The sequence below is a fragment of the Netta rufina genome, assembly GCF_964035555.1.
Source record: "Netta rufina genome assembly, chromosome: 19".
NCBI lineage: Eukaryota > Metazoa > Chordata > Aves > Anseriformes > Anatidae > Netta > Netta rufina.
The window spans coordinates 8300548-8306494 of NC_140143.1; positions in this window are offsets into that span (position 1 = coordinate 8300548).

Consider the following 5947-nt stretch of genomic DNA (forward strand, 5'->3'; position numbering starts at 1 on the left):
CTTACCGTGTTTTGAACAGTCTTGACCGACCCTTGGTGGTTTGGACAGAGTAAATCAGTGAGCATTCCTAACTTAAACTGAATGTCTTCTTGTGTACTTCTCTCTCCTGTTAAACATTTTATTATCAGGAAGGACTTCTTGGTTTTAATAACTGCTGACAAAGGGAGGAAAAATTTTCTGACCCAGTTGTATGGAATGATATTTTCATATTAGGTTTTTGTTTTGTGTAATTCTTTTGAATCTGAAAATTGTACCAAGTGTTTCTCTATCTGGTCAGTTTCCCACTACAGCACATCCTATAATACTATACCATTTGACTTACAGGAATCATTTTAACTTTAAATGTTTTCACTTGAGTCAGTGTACCCTTATTATGAGATCAAGCTGGCTTTACTACCAAGTCATGACTTCACCTAAATGTTTTATCTGAAAATTCTCTCGTTCAACATCAAGTATGTGGGCAAAGTTGTCTCACATTAAAAATCAAGCAGACAGAAAGCTGCTGTGTGACTAGCCCACTATTTCCTTTGTCAACCTGTACAATAGGAGAAAGGTAGGAAATTTTATGTGGGACTTCTCCCTCATTCCAACCTTGTTCTTTTCCAAAATTCTCTTTGAAAGAAAGGAACGGAAAAATAAGATTTGGATGATTATTTATTTAGTTAGTCTTTGTCTTGGAGACTTTGCAGTTTATTCCCAAAGTATTTTTTTATTTATTGTTTTACATTTGAGCCTTCCCTGAACAAAACCACTTCCTCAAACACCTCGGTTTAACTCCATGCAGCAGCAACAGCCTCAAGCACGGAAGAACAGCTGCCATCAACCCCATCCCGCCACACCTCCCGTGGGCAGCATGACCGAAATGTTGAGATGCTGCTGATGACAGGACAGCAGTAAAAGCCCTCTGCCGTTTACGAGGCCCATATTTAAGACAGAAATGAAGCCAGTTAAGCAGCCTCTGCCTAAGCCATGAGGCAGAGGGATGTCTGCATGTCCAGCCCCTGGTTGCTGCAGGAAGGTCCAGCACTGCCGGGCTCTGACAAACGGGAGCCCCTTGGACATGGCCGTGGGCATAAAAGGGGAGACGGCGCTCGGGAGCGGGGGGGGAGAGCTTTGGGCAACCGGGTGGCGCGACCGGAAGGAGCAGGCCCCGTTGCCATGGCAACCGACAACTCCTTCCGGGAGGAACGGTCCCGAAACGGCCATGCGCGGGCGCGTCCGGAAGTGCGCATGCGCACTCTGTGTGCGCAGCCGGGCGCTGCCAGCGATGGGCGGGGGAGGGACGCGCATGCGCGGGGCCGTCCTCGGCCGCACGACAAAATGGCGGCGGCTGCTGGCGAGGGGCTGTTCATGTGTTTATATGCGTGTCAGAGAGCTGTGCTAAAGTGCTTTGTAGCTGCCTTTTTTTTTTTTCTTTTTTCTTCAAGTTTTCGTGATTCTCCCTTCTTCTGGGGCTCTTATGCGTGTGTGTTCCTCATCTCAGGGTGCCCCAGTGTTACGATCCCTTACTGAGCAAATAAAGAATGTGCTGTGCTGGCTGGGTCTGAGCTGGGGCGGGTCAGGGAATAAGAGCATTCTGTTACACGCCTGCAGTCTTTTTGGATGTGTTTATTGTCTTTCATACAGGCAAGTCTTCGAGCAGGGAGTAGAGATCCAGTGCATTCTATTTTCTTTCTGTAAGTTATAATGATTTAGCTATCGAGCTTTGGGTGGTAGAGTTGAAGACAGGACACAACAGATTTCCCCTCCTTTCACTCTGTTAGGAGCTTTGGTAGGGATTTCATCTTCAGAAAGTTACTCTACAGATCTCCTATGTTTGCTTTTCTTTGCGTAGTTTACCTCTGATACCGGTAAACTCTGTGCTGCGTGATTTGAGAGCATCTGCTTTGCGCTCCAGCTGGTGTAAGTTACCTATAATTGGGCTTGGCCCAGTGCATTAGTACTTAAAGTGGTCGACTGTGCCTACCCTATGAGGAGTTGTGCCAGTGAATGTGGCAGATGTATCTCATAGCAAAGAGATGGGTTTCCACTGTCATTTTCTTCAACGGAAATAGGAATAGTAATAGCAGGGACAGGTTGTGGCCCCATACCCACCATATAACCTGTGCTATTTGTTCCTACAGTGGTATTTTCTATGTTACATTGCCGCCTTCTGCATTCTTCGGGGGAGTTCCAGGGTTTTTGCAAACTATGTCAAATATTTTGATTAAATTCCTCTTAGGTATTTCTCAGAATGAATCAAAGGCAAAAGTTCTCATTAATATCCACCAGAGGAGAACACGTAGGAGTTTCCAGACTAGTTTTGGGGAAGAAAAAGCACTCCCCCTTGTCCCTTGTTTCTCTTAATCGCTGTATCCAGGCTGTGTGTGTCTGGCGGGGAATTAAATCTGCAGTCTCTCTGAATTTGTAATAAACTGGATTTATTTCTGTAATAATGGTGGGAAGAGAACTGAAAAATGTTGTATATAACAGGCTATTTTAGAAAATATATTTTCTTCTGAAAAGTGAAATAGCCAGTTCTGAAACATGCAGTAACTACTGGCTAGAAGGAATTTGTGTGGTAACCAAGCAGTGAATGTGTGGCGTAAGCATCTCCTTAAGAAGGCAGTTTCACCTTTACTACCTCCCAAGCTTTTCTCAATGAGTCATGTTGATATGACACGAGGACAATATGGAAAAAGGCCAAAGAAACAAATCTCTAAAACCTGGATGTTTTATCCCTTTCTGCCTGTTTTTCTCTGGAAGTTGTCTGGCATAACCTCAGAGGTGGCAGAAAACGTGTAGTGAAAATGCATACTTTCCCTTTGTGGCACGTGCATGATTCTCCTTTCTCTGTGATATGACTAAAGCTTTTCTCACAGAAGTGGGGTTTTTTAGGGCTTTTGATGTGTTCCAGGAATCTGATCGTTCATGTGAGTCCTCTCTAAATGTCAAACGACACAGCAGAGGTTCTGGTCTGAGTGCGTGTTCAGACTGTGAGTTGTGGAAGAAGCACTAGATAGTAAGAATTCCTAAAGGTAAGCTAAGGAGATGAAAGCATAGTGCTAGAACCACATCTCTGAATCTGGCTTTCTGCAAGGACAACCTGGGAGTCCATGTGAATTATGTTCACTTTGAATATTATCTTGTACGTATGAAGCTCATCTAATTAGTGGATCCCAGCCAGGAACTTTGGAATAGCTGTGAGATGCTCCTTTCTCTGAAGTGGAAAGTCTGCTTGAAATGCCAGCTTAATTCCCCAAGTAGGTCAGGAATGCAGTCATTGAGTTACCAGTGTGTAGTGAGTGAGTCACGGTGTGGTCAGCTGCTGAGAATGCTGTGTACTGCTCACATTTGTTCACTGCCAAATTGCATCTGGAACAATAAACAAACAAAAGAGGAAGCCTTGCATAGCTTGTTTCATCTTCATTTGTCTCAAAGAAAGGGGCTAATTGGTCTTGTTTTCTGTGAGAGGGTAGTGTCATACCTCTGCTGCTGGAATTGGCTGTTTTCACGTGTTAAACCGAATTGTTAAGGTTCCCACTGTACAGACAGATGAAACAGCCGTTGTCCTGGGGAATCCTAACCAGCCTCAACACATCACCAAAATTGGGCTGAACGTAGCGGGGGAGCTGCATGCCTTCTCCGTGTGGTCATACGTAGGCTCACTGCAGCACATCTGGCTGCGAAGCTGTTTCCAGTGGTAAAATCCAAGGGTGAGGTATGATGACCAATTACCTCTGCTGGGGTCATTTTTTCCACCCCTGCGGCAATTAAGAGATGAAATTCGTGGTGCAAGGAATGGCAGTGTTTGGAGGGCGATGGTGCTGCGGAATTGTCTGCTGACAGAGATGCCTGGCGGTGGAAAATTTAATTCTTTTGGGAGCTATTTTTTACCGCTCTCCTGAAATGTCTGACCTTTTCTTACCCAAGGCTAAAATAAGTGCAGCACTAGGACATTTAAAATTGGAATAAAGCTTATATGCTGCGTTTTCTGTAGATGGACGTGGGGAGGTGGGAGAGGAAAAGCAAGTGCTGCTTATCCGCTGGATGGTGCTGTTGTTTTATACAAACAGCAGAGAGGTCCCGCACAGCTCCAACTGAGACCTCGAGTAGTTTTGCTTCAGCAAGGATTCGGAAGAAGGATGTGCACAATCTTCCTCCTTAACAGGATTCATCAGAAAATTGCTATTTTGTGATCCGCCTGTTATTTAGCATTCCTGGGACTGGCTAAACTTAGCTAATTACTAAATATGGGAAAACTCATATTTTCACTGGTTTCCACCCAGCCTGTTTCAAGTCTGAGTAATTCTTCCTAATCAGAACCAGATTTAAACTATATATATATTGAAAACTTTCCTCAGTTCTCCAGTCCCCAAAGATGAAGTTTTGTTTCATCTTCAGGATGAATATTTGTTGGCTCGCTCAAGTGCAGTAAGTTAGCTAAGTCATCGCAGTAAAAGTTTGTTGTCAGAGTTTGTGGTTTTACCTCGTAGTGTGGGAAGAGAAGATGCATTCCTCACATACAGCCCTTTCCCGATGGCAAGATGTGTTTGAATTGTTTGCCTGCCATAGCGTCAGATAAGATCTGAAATAGGTATTTGCAACGTATATTACATTTTTGTAATATTCTTGACTTTTTTTTTTTTCTCTTTAACTCCCTTAAAGAAGTAACTGTGATCCTTACGAAGAAGACTTTGTGGATCATTCCTTCTCTGTAATTTGTCTGCCTTGTTGGCAGTTGCAGCCCTTTATCAGAAAGGAAGCGAAGAATAGTAGCCCATGTAGTGAGATATTATTGTGCAACCTCTATTGATGTGACTCAGTTGTTGGAATTCAGCTACTGATAATTGATGGAAGCGGGAATTACTCAAGGTTCTGGTTTTAAGGAAATGGGAGGGTGGGAAAAGAAGTGATGTAAGTGCTTCATCTGTAGCAAGGGGGATGGCTGCTTCAGTTCAGTAAGTCTTCCTAAAAGCAATATTAATTAATCTTTAATGCCTTCCAGCATCATAGGACTGGCTTTCAGCTTTCTCCAGTTTCCAGATACTTAGGAAGTGTGGCAGCAAGAAGCCTGCTGGCAGTAGATGTTTCTGAAGACCATTAACAGTCTGTGGAGTGCAGGTTGAAAACCAGTGTGTGATGACACTGATGAGTACACAGCATTGTGTTTGTGACTGTTTGTGTTTGTACCTGTTAGCTCATGTCTGAGCTAACTGGGAGCTGATTTGGTGAGATGCACGCCCAGGTGTGACTAACCAGGGTCTAGAGAATAGCCCCTATAAATGAAGGACGTCAGAAGAGATGGTATCGTACTCTGCTGTTACTGGGTCATATGTGAAGCAGGTCCTGACTTAAGATAAATAACAACATCAGATTCATCCCTGCATTTCTCATCCTACTGTAAGCTGCTTGGACTTGGTATTAGTTCAACAGGGAGCTTCTACCGAATCTTCTAATTCCTCCTGTCACCCTGAATTCCCACAAGCTGCCATTCTGTTTGTGTCTAGTGCCGTTTCATGGCAGCAAGGACCATTTGAAAATCCAGCTTTTTCATATGGGAGGTGAAATGTTGCAGCCCAGCAGCTAATGGGCGCTGCTGTGACCTTTGGAAGGAAGAAAGCAGGCACTGAAAATGTGACTGGACAGACAAAATAGGGCTGCCCAGGGATTTGCAGGGAGATGGAATGACTGACAGCCTTGGCTTGTCCCAGGATCTGACATTTGTCCTAAAAATCGGAGCTGTCTTTAACAAAATGGAGGAGTTACTGCCTCTGGATGCTTCTGAGATGTGGTTTACATGAGGACAGAGTGGCTGGAAGGGAGAATCAGACGAACCCGTTGGTCTCTGAACTTTGTTTTGGCTTTTCGTTAACTCGTCTCCTCAGCCTGGAAAACTGTTGTCTGTTCCTCTTTTATGATCTGTGTTCTGTTTCTTTTTCCACTGCGATATGGATGAGTTGCTTGG